Source organism: Rutidosis leptorrhynchoides, chromosome 2 (assembly GCF_046630445.1).
Source record: "Rutidosis leptorrhynchoides isolate AG116_Rl617_1_P2 chromosome 2, CSIRO_AGI_Rlap_v1, whole genome shotgun sequence".
Taxonomy (NCBI): domain Eukaryota; kingdom Viridiplantae; phylum Streptophyta; class Magnoliopsida; order Asterales; family Asteraceae; genus Rutidosis; species Rutidosis leptorrhynchoides.
Genome location: NC_092334.1, coordinates 677751821 through 677766919, shown reverse-complemented (window position 1 = coordinate 677766919; position 15099 = coordinate 677751821). Strand labels below are relative to the sequence as shown.

The window sequence follows — 15099 nt, the reverse complement described above, 5'->3', positions numbered from 1 at the left end:
CAAGACAATATTGCTTGAGGACAAGCAACGCTCAAGTGTGGGAATATTTGATAATGCTAAAAACGAACATATATTTCATAGCATTATTCCTCAAGAAAGACAAGCTTTTAGTTGCAATTGTTCTATTTACAAGTGATATTCGTTTAAATAATAAAAGGTGAAGACAAAAGACAGATTCGACGATTTGAAGACGCAAACGACCAAAAAGCTCAAAAGAACAAAAGACAATCAAAAAGGTTCCAATTATTGATAAGAAACGTCTCGAAATCACAAGAGTACAAGATTCAAAACGCAAAGTACAAGATATTAAATTGTACGCGAGGACGTTCGAAAATCCGGAACCGGGACTAGAGTCAACTCTTAACGCTCGACGCAACGGACTAAAAATTACAAGTTAACTATGTATATAAATATAATATAATATATAATTAATTATATTAATTATATATATATTATATATATATATTAAAAACTGTCGGCAGCCAGAAACTCCAAGGGTGTGAATTGAAAATACCTCTCCGCGACTCGCGGAGTTTGAAGGGCTTTTTGCCGCGAGTCGCGGAGCCCCAAAAATCATTCCTGGCTATAAATCAACCCGAATTCTGATCAAAATCATCATCATTTTTTCTTCTCATTCATACGAAGTAATATATATTTATATTTATAATTTATATTTTAATTATAATTCTAATAATAAGGGTATGTTAGCGAATGTTGTAAGGGTGTAAGTCGAAATTCTGTCCGTGTAACGCTACGCTATTTTTAATCATTGTAAGTTATGTTCAACCTTTTTATATTAATGTCTCGTAGCTAAGTTATTATTATGCTTGTTTAAAACGAAGTAATCATGATGTTGGGCTAATTACTAAAATTGGGTAATTGGGCTTTGTACCATAATTGGGGTTTGGACAAAAGAACGACACTTGTGGAAACTAGACTATGGGCTATTAATGGGCTTTATATTTGTTTAACTAAATGAAAGTTTGTTAATGTTAATATAAAGATTTACAATTGGGCGTCCCTATAAATTACCATATACACTCGATCGGACACGATGGGCGGGGTATTTATATGTACGAATAATCGTTCATTTAACCGGACACGGGAATGGATTAATAGCCACTAGAATAATTAAAACAGGGGTGAAATTACATTCAAGGGTAATTGGTGTAATTGTTAACAAAGTAGTAAAACCTTGGTTTACACGCAGTCGATAACCTGGTGTATTCATTAAACAAAGTATTAAAACCTTGTTACAATTCGAATCCCCAATTAGTTGGAATATTTATCTTCGGGTATAATAATAATTTGACAAGGACACTTGCAATTTATATTTATGACTGATGGACTGTTATGGACAAAAACCAGACGGACATATTGAATAATCCAGGACAAAGGACAATTAACCCATGGGCATAAAACTAAAATCAACACGTCAAACATCATGATTACGGAAGTTTAAATAAGCATAATTCTTTTATATCATATTTTATTTCCTTTATTTTATATTTAATTGCACTTCTAATTATCGCACTTTTATTTATTGTTATTTCATTTTATCGCACTTTTAATTATCGTACTTTTTAATTATCGCAATTTAATTTTTATCGCATTTTTATTATTCGCAATTTCATTATCGTTATTTACTTTACGCTTTAATTTAAAGTCTTGTATTTATTTTATATTTTACATTAGGTTTTAACTGCGACTAAAGTTTTAAAATCGACAAACCGGTCATTAAACGGTAAAAACCCCTCTTTATAATAATAATATTACTTATATATATATTTGTATTTTTATAAAAGTAAACTAATATAGCGTTGAGCTTTGCTTAAAGATCTCCCTGTGGAACGAACCGGACTTACTAAAAACTACACTACTGTACGATTAGGTACACTGCCTATAAGTGTTGTAGCAAGGTTTAAGTATATCCATTCTATAAATAAATAAATATCTTGTGTAAAATTGTATCGTATTTAATAGTATTTCCTAGTAAAATATAAGCTATTTTATATACACCTCGTTCGACATCAGAAATCCATAAGTTACGATGTGTTTACTTTGACGCATATATTGCGGGGAACCCAAATGCTATTTTACGCAATGGGTTAAGAAATTATTTTGACTCAATATATCCGAATATTGGACTTCGTGATTTAGAAAAAGCGGCTAACATGCAACATAAAGAAGCATGTTATGCTTACGGATTAGTAATGTTCGCTTCTCACCAAAGTGAGAACAAGAACATCGGGCTACAACTATTAAACAAAACGTTCCCACAAGTGACGGAGTCGGTAATTGGGGTAAGAAATGAGGTTTTTAGATTGTTACGGGACTGTTGGACATTACGTAACCCTCGTCCCTTTGACGACGTTACAACACGCTGTCTTATCAACGGCCATAACGGTTATGTTCCACAAGACCAAGGATGGGAAGTAATCCTAGTAAAACCAGAATGCATGACTTGTTTCTGGACGTATGAATTACGTGTCTTTATTGCCTTTGCTAAACGACTTGTGTACTAGCTAGAATTATCTTCACAACCATCTTGTATCAAATTTATTGTGTGCTATATTTCATGCTATATGTAAAATAAGCGGTATTGTAAGTTTGTAAAATATTGTGTAAAAGTTTGAACGCGAAATATTATTATAATCAGTTTTTCATATAGAATTGTAGTAGTTGAATTGTATATTAGCTACTAAGTATGAACTTAACGGGTAGGTACTACCCGAATTTAAACTTATAAAACGCTAATATGAAGAAAAAGCTTTTATAAATGAGTTCATATTATGCTACGAAATACTATTAACTACTCTTAATATTCTGTATGATTAACTTGTTCCATTTGACTATTTTGAAGGAAATGGCACCGACTACTCGACACACCGTGAATATGAATGAAGAGGAATTCCGTACTTTTCTAGCTTCAAACATAGCCGCAGTACAGGCTGCGCTACATACCAACAATAACCTTGGATCTAGCAGTACAGGAAATCGTGTAGGATGCACCTACAAAGAATTCACTGCCTGCAAACCTTTGGAATTTGATGGAACCGAAGGACCGATCGGATTGAAACGGTGGACCGAGAAGGTCGAATCGGTGTTTGCCATAAGTAAGTGTACTGAAGAGGATAAAGTGAAGTACGCTACGCATACCTTCACAGGTTCTGCGTTAACATGGTGGAATACCTATCTAGAGCAAGTGGGACAAGACGATGCGTACGCACTACCGTGGTCAGCATTCAAGCACTTGATGAACGAGAAGTACCGTCCCAGAACCGAGGTCAATAAGCTCAAGACAGAACTTAGAGGGTTACGAACCCAAGGATTTGATATTACCACGTACGAAAGACGATTCACAGAATTGTGCCTATTGTGTCCGGGAGCGTTCGAAGATGAGGAAGAGAAGATCGACGCGTTTGTGAAAGGATTACCGGAAAGAATCCAAGAAGATATAAGTTCACACGAGCCCGCCTCCATACAACAGGCATGTAGAATGGCTCACAAACTAGTGAACCAGATTGAAGAAAGAATTAAAGAACAGACTGCTGAAGAGACCAATGTGAAGCAAGTCAAAAGAAAGTGGGAGGAAAACGGTGATAAGAATCACCAATACAACAACAACAGCAATTACAACAATAATCGTAACAATTATCCCAACAATCGCAACATCAATCGCAACTACAACAAACGGCCCAACAACAACAACAACAACAACAACTACAACAATCATCCCAACAACAATAATAACCGCAACAACAACAACAATCAGAAGCAGCTATGCCAAAGGTGTGAAAAGTATCACTCGGGGTTCTGCACCAAATTTTGCAACAAGTGTAAAAGAAATGGTCATAGCGCGGCGAAGTGTGAGGTCTACGGACCAGGGGTTAATAGAACGAAAGGAACAAATGGTGTCGGAACGAGTAATGGCGGAGCAAGTAGTGTCGGAGCAAGTTATGCCAATTTAGTTTGTTATAAATGTGGAAAACCGGGCCACATTATTAGAAATTTCCCGAACCAGGAGAACACGAATGGACAAGGCCGCGGAAGAGTTTTCAATATTAATGCGGCAGAGGCACAGGAAGACCCGGAGCTTGTTACGGGTACGTTTCTTATTGACAATAAATCTGCTTACGTTTTATTTGATTCGGGTGCGGATAGAAGCTATATGAGTAGAGATTTTTGTGCTAAATTAAGTTGTCCATTGACGCCTTTGGATAGTAAATTTTTACTCGAATTAGCAAATGGTAAATTAATTTCAGCAGATAATATATGTCGGAATCGAGAAATTAAACTGGTTAGCGAAACATTTAAGATTGATTTGATACCAGTAGAGTTAGGGAGTTTTGATGTGATAATCGGTATGGACTGGTTGAAAGAAGTGAAAGCAGAGATCGTTTGTTACAAAAATGCAATTCGCATTATACGAGAAAAAGGAAAACCCTTAATGGTGTACGGAGAAAAGGGCAACACGAAGCTACATCTTATTAGTAATTTGAAGGCACAAAAACTAATAAGAAAAGGTTGCTATGCTGTTCTAGCACACGTCGAGAAAGTACAAACTGAAGAAAAGAGCATCAATGATGTTCCCATTGCAAAAGAATTTCCTGATGTATTTCCGAAAGAATTACCAGGATTACCCCCACATTGATCCGTTGAATTTCAAATAGATCTTGTACCAGGAGCTGCACCAATAGCTCGTGCTCCTTACAGACTCGCACCCAGCGAGATGAAAGAACTGCAAAGCCAATTACAAGAACTTTTAGAGCGTGGTTTCATTCGACCAAGCACATCACCGTGGGGAGCTCCTGTTTTGTTTGTCAAGAAGAAAGATGGTACATTCAGGTTGCGTATCGACTACCGAGAGTTGAACAAACTTACCATCAAGAACCGCTACCCACTACCGAGAATCGACGACTTATTTTATCAACTACAAGGCTCGTCTGTTTATTCAAAGATTGACTTACGTTCCGGGTATCATCAAATGCGGGTGAAAGAAGATGATATTCCAAAGACTGCTTTCAGAACACGTTACGGTCATTATGAGTTTATGGTCATGCCGTTTGGTTTAACTAATGCACCAGCTGTGTTCATGGACCTTATGAACCGAGTGTGTGGACCATACCTTGACAAGTTTATCATTGTTTTCATTGATGACATACTTATTTACTCAAAGAATGACCAAGAACACGGTGAACATTTGAGAAAGGTGTTAGAAGTATTGAGGAAGGAAGAATTGTACGCTAAGTTTTCAAAGTGTGCATTTTTGTTGGAAGAAGTTCAATTCCTCGGTCACATAGTGAACAAAGAAGGTATTAAGGTGGATCCGGCAAAGATAGAAACTGTTGAAAAGTGGGAAACCCCGAAAACTCCGAAACACATACGCCAGTTTTTAGGACTAGCTGGTTACTACAGAAGGTTCATCCAAGACTTTTCCAGAATAGCAAAACCCTTGACTGCATTAACGCATAAAGGGAAGAAATTTGAATGGAATGATGAACAAGAGAAAGCGTTTCAGTTATTGAAGAAAAAGCTAACTACGGCACCTATATTGTCATTGCCTGAAGGGAATGATGATTTTGTGATTTATTATGACGCATCAAAGCAAGGTCTCGGTTGTGTATTAATGCAACGAACGAAGGTGATTGCTTATGCGTCTAGACAATTGAAGATTCACGAACAAAATTATACGACGCATGATTTGGAATTAGGCGCGGTTGTTTTTGCATTAAAGACTTGGAGGCACTACTTATATGGGGTCAAAAGTATTATATATACCGACCACAAAAGTCTTCAACACATATTTAATCAGAAACAACTGAATATGAGGCAGCGTAGGTGGATTGAATTATTGAATGATTACGACTTTGAGATTCGTTACCACCCGGGGAAGGCAAATGTGGTAGCCGATGCCTTGAGCAGGAAGGACAGAGAACCCATTCGAGTAAAATCTATGAATATAATGATTCATAATAACCTTACTACTCAAATAAAGGAGGCGCAACAATGAGTTTTAAAAGAGGGAAATTTAAAGGATGAAATACCCAAAGGATCGGAGAAGCATCTTAATATTCGGGAAGACGGAACCCGGTATAGGGCTGAAAGGATTTGGGTACCAAAATTTGGAGATATGAGAGAAATGGTACTTAGAGAAGCTCATAAAACCAGATACTCAATACATCCTGGAACGGGGAAGATGTACAAGGATCTCAAGAAACATTTTTGGTGGCCGGGTATGAAAGCCGATGTTGCTAAATACATAGGAGAATGTTTGACGTGTTCTAAGGTCAAAGCTGAGCATCAGAAACCATCAGGTCTACTTCAACAACCCGAAATCCCAGAATGGAAATGGGAAAACATTACCATGGATTTCATCACTAAATTGCCAAGGACTGCAAGTGGTTTTGATACTATTTGGGTAATAGTTGATCGTCTCACCAAATCAGCACACTTCCTGCCAATAAGAGAAGATGACAAGATGGAGAAGTTAGCACGACTGTATTTGAAGGAAGTCGTCTCCAGACATGGAATACCAATCTCTATTATCTCTGATAGGGATGGCAGATTTATTTCAAGATTCTGGCAGACATTACAGCAAGCATTAGGAACTCGTCTAGACATGAGTACTGCCTATCATCCACAAACTGATGGGCAGAGCGAAAGGACGATACAAACGCTTGAAGACATGCTACGAGCATGTGTTATTGATTTCGGAAACAGTTGGGATCGACATCTACCGTTAGCAGAATTTTCCTACAACAACAGCTACCATTCAAGCATTGAGATGGCGCCGTTTGAAGCACTTTATGGTAGAAAGTGCAGGTCTCCGATTTGTTGGAGTGAAGTGGGGGATAGACAGATTACGGGTCCGGAGATTATACAAGAAACTACCGAGAAGATCATCCAAATTCAACAACAATTGAAAACCGCCCAAAGTCGACAAAAGAGCTACGCTGACATTAAAAGAAAAGATATAGAATTTGAAATTGGAGAGATGGTCATGCTTAAAGTTGCACCTTGGAAAGGCGTTGTTCGATTTGGTAAACGAGGGAAATTAAATCCAAGGTATATTGGACCATTCAAGATTATTGATCGTGTCGGACCAGTAGCTTACCGACTTGAGTTACCTCAACAACTCGCGGCTGTACATAACACTTTCCACGTCTCAAATTTGAAGAAATGTTTTGCTAAAGAAGATCTCACTATTCCGTTAGATGAAATCCAAATCAACGAAAAACTCCAATTCATCGAAGAACCCGTCGAAATAATGGATCGTGAGGTTAAAAGACTTAAGCAAAAAAAGATACCAATTGTTAAGGTTCGATGGAATGCTCGTAGAGGACCCGAGTTCACCTGGGAGCGTGAAGATCAGATGAAGAAGAAATACCCGCATCTATTTCCAGAAGATTCGTCAACACCTTCAACAGCTTAAAATTTCGGGACGAAATTTATTTAACGGGTAGGTACTGTAGTGACCCGAACTTTTCCATGTTTATATATATTAATTGAGATTGATATTTACATGATTAAATGTTTCCAACATGTTAAGCAATCAAACTTGTTAAGACTTGATTAATTGAAATATGTTTCATATAGACAATTGACCACCCAAGTTGATCGGTGATTCACGAACGTTAAAACTTGTAAAAACTATATGATGACATATATATGGATATATATATATAGTTAACATGATACTATGATAAGAAAACATATCATAAAGTATATTAACAATGAACTACATATGTAAAAATAAGACTACTAACTTAATGATTTTTAAGCGAGGCATATATGTAACGATTATCGTTGTAAAGACATTTAATGTATATATATCATATTAAGAGATATTCATACATGATAATATCATGATAATATAATAATTTAAAATCTCATTTGATATTATAAACATTGGGTTAACAACATTTAACAAGATCGTTAACCTAAAGGTTTCAAAACAACACTTACATGTAACGACTAACGATGACTTAACGACTCAGTTAAAATGTATATACATGTAGTGTTTTAATATGTATTTATACACTTTTGAAAGACTTCAATACACTTATCAAAATACTTCTACTTAACAAAAATACTTACAATTACATCCTCGTTCAGTTTCATCAACAATTCTACTCGTATGCACCCGTATTCGTACTCGTACAATACACAGCTTTTAGATGTATGTACTATTGGTATATACACTCCAATGATCAGCTCTTAGCAGCCCATGTGAGTCACCTAACACATGTGGGAACCATCATTTGGCAACTAGCATGAAATATCTCATAAAATTACAAAAATATGAGTAATCATTCATGACTTATTTACATGAAAACAAAATTACATATCCTTTATATCTAATCCATACACCAACGACCAAAAACACCTACAAACACTTTCATTCTTCAATTTTCTTCATCTAATTGATCTCTCTCAAGTTCTATCTTCAAGTTCTAAGTGTTCTTCATATATTCTACAAGTTCTAGTTACATAAAATCAAGAATACTTTCAAGTTTGCTAGCTCACTTCCAATCTTGTAAGGTGATCATCCAACCTCAAGAAATCTTTGTTTCTTACAGTAGGTTATCATTCTAATACAAGGTAATAATCATATTTAAACTTTGGTTCAATTTCTATAACTATAACAATCTTATTTCAAGTGATGATCTTACTTGAACTTGTTTTCGTGTCATGATTCTGCTTCAAGAACTTCGAGCCATCCAAGGATCCGTTGAAGCTAGATCCATTTTTCTCTTTTCCAGTAGGTTTATCCAAGGAAATTAAGGTAGTAATGATGTTCATAACATCATTCGATTCATACATATAAAGCTATCTTATTCGAAGGTTTAAACTTGTAATCACTAGAACATAGTTTAGTTAATTCTAAACTTGTTCGCAAACAAAAGTTAATCCTTCTAACTTGACTTTTAAAATCAACTAAACACATGTTCTATATCTATATGATATGCTAACTTAATGATTTAAAACCTGGAGACACGAAAAACACCGTAAAACCGGATTTACGCCGTCGTAGTAACACCGCGGGCTGTTTTGGGTTAGTTAATTAAAAACTATGATAAACTTTGATTTAAAAGTTGTTATTCTGAGAAAATGATTTTTATTATGAACATGAAACTATATCCAAAAATTATGGTTAAACTCAAAGTGGAAGTATGTTTTCTAAAATGGTCATCTAGACGTCGTTCTTTCGACTGAAATGACTACCTTTACAAAAACGACTTGTAACTTATTTTTCCGACTATAAACCTATACTTTTTCTGTTTAGATTCATAAAATAGAGTTCAATATGAAACCATAGCAATTTGATTCACTCAAAACGGATTTAAAATGAAGAAGTTATGGGTAAAACAAGATTGGATAATTTTTCTCATTTTAGCTACGTGAAAATTGGTAACAAATCTATTCCAACCATAACTTAATCAACTTGTATTGTATATTATGTAATCTTGAGATACCATAGACACGTATACAATGTTTCGACCTATCATGTCGACACATCTATATATATTTCGGAACAACCATAGACACTCTATATGTGAATGTTGGAGTTAGCTATACAGGGTTGAGGTTGATTCCAAAATATATATAGTTTGAGTTGTGATCAATACTGAGATACGTATACACTGGGTCGTGGATTGATTCAAGATAATATTTATCGATTTATTTCTGTACATCTAACTGTGGACAACTAGTTGTAGGTTACTAACGAGGACAGCTGACTTAATAAACTTAAAACATCAAAATATATTAAAAGTGTTGTAAATATATTTTGAACATACTTTGATATATATGTATATATTGTTATAGGTTCGTGAATCAACCAGTGGCCAAGTCTTACTTCCCGACGAAGTAAAAATCTGTGAAAGTGAGTTATAGTCCCACTTTTAAAATCTAATATTTTTGGGATGAGAATACATGCAGGTTTTATAAATGATTTACAAAATAGACACAAGTACGTGAAACTACATTCTATGGTTGAATTATCGAAATCGAATATGCCCCTTTTTATTAAGTCTGGTAATCTAAGAATTAGGGAACAGACACCCTAATTGACGCAAATCCTAAAGATAGATCTATCGGGCCCAACAAGCCCCATCCAAAGTACCGGATGCTTTAGTACTTCGAAATTTATATCATATCCGAAGGGTGTCCCGGAATGATGGGGATATTCTTATATATGCATCTTGTTAATGTCGGTTACCAGGTGTTCACCATATGAATGATTTTTATCTCTATGTATGGGATGTGTATTGAAATATGAAATCTTGTGGTCTATTATTATGATTTGATATATATAGGTTAAACCTATAACTCACCAACATTTTTGTTGACGTTTTAAGCATGTTTATTCTCAGGTGATTATTAAGAGCTTCCGCTGTCGCATACTTAAATAAGGACGAGATTTGGAGTCCATGCTTGTATGATATTGTGTAAAGACTGCATTCAAGAAACTTATTTTGTTGTAACATATTTGTATTGTAAACCATTATGTAATGGTCGTGTGTAAACAGGATATTTTAGATTATCATTATTTGATAATCTACGTAAAGCTTTTTAAACCTTTATTGATGAAATAAAGGTTATGGTTTATTTTAAAATGAATGCAGTCTTTGAAAAGCGTCTCATATAGAGGTCAAAACCTCGCAACGAAATCAATTAATATGGAACATTTTTAATCAATAAGAACGGGACATTTCATTGGGTTGTTTCTCAATTTATGTCCTTTCCGAGGTAACAATAATTTCGGTATTAACACCTAGTTTTATCGTTCATAAATATGTATAAACATGATTTTGAATTCATTTAGTTGAAAATTTTTCAAATTTTCACAAAATTTGGCAATTAAACTAAGTGTAAACCCGAAAGAATTTATAACCCTTCCCCACACTTGAGATCATGCGATGCCCTCATTTGCATGGAATCAGACTATAATTATAAATTCATGAGGATGATTAGTGTAGAAAAGTGATTAAAAATACTGAGTTTGCAAACATATTATTTTATATCACATTTGATATTTTGCGTCATGTCGTCAAAATTAGTAGCTTTTGCTGAACTTTAATGTCAGTCTTTGAAAATGTGCTGTTTTACCCTGTTTTGTAAATAAGATAAACTACGGACATATATATATATATATATATATATATATATATTTTATAAAACCTTTATTTATTAAAACAATTTAAATGAATAAATTTTTTTAAAATTTTGTTTCCTTTTACTTTAGGTAGTTTCGGTACGTTTACCTAGTCCGTCCCTCAGCAAAATTTAAAATTTGTCGTTTTTAAAGCGATTGTTTTAAAAGCAAAGATTTTTGGGGTTTTTTTTTTGGTATACTTTAGATCAATAATATTAAAAATAATGATAACACAATTTTTCGCCCCGTCCTCGGGTAAAGCAATTTCGGTTCCATGACCTTGTCTTTAACTTACGATGAATTTTAGAAATCATTTTTTTTAAACTTAATGAAATAAAGTAAATTTTGTTTTTAAATTCACACAAAACTTAAATTTAAAAATGCATATAAATTTCATATAAAACCTATAAAACAAAAAATTTAGAATGGGGGGAGAAAACTAGTTCTTTAGTGTCTGCTAGCGGAAAAGACCAATCGGATTCCATTCTCGGAACTACACGAGAACAGAACAACTAAATTTAGACAGCATTTTCTTTTTAGAACATTTGAATCTCCTCACACTTAGGTAGTTGTGGTGTCGAAATTGTGATTAACTTCATCGTCAATTTCTCTTGGACCATAATCAACTTGCATATCCTGTGTAATATCCACAAATTCAACTAGTTTCGCCTTTTCTTTAGGCGATAGATTGGATACTAACCGATTACATAACTTAAAGTTTCCCTTGGTTCTGGCATCGCGAATCCGTTTAATAAGTTTCTTCATTGAACTGTTAATAACGGAGTCATTTAATTTCGTATCAACAACGGGGTTCTTTGTTATCAGGTCATCATTAGGTTTTACTTCATCTTCCCCACACTTAGGCATTTTATTATTGTTAAGCACTACCGTTGGAGTTGGTAAAACAATATGGTTCTTACCAATCGTTTTTGTTGGTTCAACGGTTTTGGTTGGTGGAGATTTAGTCTTTCGACAAACAAAGGTGACCGATTTGTCACCATCACTAAGTGTCATTCTACCCTTTCTTACATCAAATAATGCCCCGATGGATGCTAAGAATGGTCGACCTAAAATTAGAGGAACGTTTGAGTCCTCTTCTATGTCAATGACAATAAATTCGACTAGAAAGGTTAAATTACCTACTTGAACGGGTTGTCAGCAATTCCAACTGGATGCTTAATGGTTTGATCAAAGAGTCGAACACTCATCTCTGTTGGACTTAACTCACCTACTCCTAATCTCTTATATAATGAAAGAGGCATAACACTCACACTCGCACCTAAATCTGCTAGTGCATCATACATGACACAATCACTAAGTAGACAAGGAACAATAAATTCACCCGGATCACCCACCCTGGGTGGAGGTTTTGGTGGAACTGTCATCACCGGGTTTACTTCTATGGTTTTTATTTCTTGTACCTTCTTATTCTTCTTCTTTTTTCCAAAGGTATCACAAACTTTATTACCTATCACTTGCTCATACTCAACTCCTTTTCTTGGAAACATGATGGGTGGTCTGTATGGTGCCACCACTGGCTTTACATACTCGGGTAGTGGTGGTGGCGTAACTTCTTCATTGTTACTCACATCGAAAACCTTCCCATCTTCTGGTGCTGATTTTTCAGAATTCGTTGAAACCATATTAACATTCTCATTCCGAGGATTTACTTCAGTATTACTCGGTAGCTTTCCTTGTTCCCTCTCACTCATCATGCTAGCAAGAGTACCTACGTGTTTTTCTAGATTCAAAATGGAAGCTTGTTGAGTTCTTAATGACTGATCAAACCTCTCATTCCTTTGGGTTTGAGATGTAATAAATTGTGTTTGAGATTCCATTAGCTTTGCCATCATTTCTTCCAGATTTGGCTTTTTCTCTTCGGTTTATTGTGGTGGTTTATACAAGCTAGGTCTTTGTTGATTGAAAGTGTTTTTTTGAGTTGGTGGGTTATTCGGACCTTGTTGGTTATACGAGTTATTGTTGGGTCCATTTGGATTGTAAAGAATGTTTTGATTTCGATTGAAGTTTGGCCTTGGCAGTTGATAATTATTTTGATAATTATTTCCCGGCCTTTGGTTCATGTAGGAAACATTCTCACGTTGTTCCATCGTTTGCTCGATGTGACAATCTTTCATTAAGTGTGGTCCACCGCATCGCTCACAACTGATTCGTATTGCGTGAATATCTTTATTCATTTTTTCCATTCGTCTCTCGAAACATCTATTTTTGCGAAAACGGAATCAAAGTCATGGCTAGAATCGGCTCTACCCGCTTTAGATGATCTAACGATGTCTTTTTCTTGATGCCACTCATGTGAGTGGTAGGCTGTGTTATCAATAATTTTGTAAGCTTTAGTTGCGGTTTTCTTCATAATGGAACCACCAGCTGCTATGTCGATGTCTTTTCGTGTAGCAACGTCGACACCTTGGTAGAATATTTGTACTATTTGATAAGTGTCTAAACCGTGCTGAGGACATCCTCTTAACAACTTTCTGAATCTTGTCCACGCCTCATATAATGTTTCATTTGGCTTTTGCGTGAACGTAACAATTTTTCCTTGAAGTCTCACGGCTTTAGATGCCGGAAAGAATCTTTTAAGAAATTTCTCAACTAAAACATCCCATGTGTCAATCGTCCCTTCAGGTAACGATTCTAATCAATCTTTGGCTTCTCCCTTTAAAGTCCAGGGAAACAACATGAGATAGATTTGTTCATCCTCAACCTCTCTGATTTTGAATAGAGTACAGTTCCTATTAAAGGTTCGAAGATGTTCGTTTGGATCTTCCTTCGGCGTACCACTAAATTGGCATTGATTAGTTACCATGTGTAGGATTTATCCCTTGATTTCATAATCTGGCGCATTAATGTCTGGTTGAGTAATTGCGTGACCTTGGCCAGTGCGTGTAGCTCTCATTCGATCTTCCATACTTAGAGGTTCTTGATTTTCCATGATTGAATTTGTTGAATCTAAATCACTAGAGGATTCTGATTTAATGGTTTCTTCCTCGACAATCTCTGGTTGTATGATTTGTGGTTCAGGAGGAATGATTATTGGTTCAGGATCTCTGAATTGTCCTTGAATATCCTCCGGGTTATCAATTGTGAGGTCTGGCTCAAAAAATGGATTATCGAAAATTTGAATTGGAGTACTTGGTCGACTTGATGACGATTCTAAAGAAAAATCAACGGCGACAATATTGGCTAGATGTCTTGATCGAGTTACAGGTGGTGAACGTATGAAAGGTGGTGAACGTTTTGCTCGGTGCATTCACTGAATATCCTATTAGTTATAAAAAATAAAAATTATATAAGTTATCAAATTAATAGACTTTTCTGCTTTTGCCCACATTTCGAATAGCCAAAAGATGCAGCAGGGAGCCAGGATCCTTTAAGTCAAAAAATCCACAACTCAGCCACTAACAAATCTAACTATTACTACGAAGCAGAAAATTTTGGATGTCTATCAATTTAATCGCTTAAAATAATTTTTCTTCGATATTTTAAAGAAATTCTAGGAAATTCTATGTCCTAAAAACTAGAGCGTAGAAATGAGAAAGAAAAAGCGCGCGTCGAAAAACGTCGAAAAATAAAAAGTCGAAAAATAATAATTAGAAAGTAAAGCGTCGAAACTTAAAAGTCAAAAAATTATAATGTAAAAAGTTGCGCCTAAAGGTATTAAAACTTAAAAGGAATTCTATATCCAAAACGGAAATAACTTAATTAGGCACTAAAATCTAAAAACTGCGTCGCAAAATTCTAAAGCGCCTAAATCTTAATCTAAAGAAAAAGCACTTAAGGGATTTTACGGCAAAACCTAAAAACTAGAAATATAAAATAACTACGGCAAAAACTAAGTTTAAAACTAATCACGAACGATAAATATACAAATTACGAATAACTGATAAAAAATACAAAAAGAAATTAAAGTGATAAAAATA

At 35.1% G+C, this 15099-nt stretch overlaps 1 non-coding gene across 1 annotated transcript; it reads left to right on the top strand.

Annotated features, from left to right (window-relative positions):
* Window positions 1–13620: 13620 nt before the first annotated feature.
* On the top strand, window positions 13621–13727 carry LOC139895331 (small nucleolar RNA R71). The gene has a single exon (XR_011775787.1). It is a non-coding gene; the product is annotated as a small nucleolar RNA R71 (small nucleolar RNA).
* Window positions 13728–15099: the final 1372 nt, after the last annotated feature.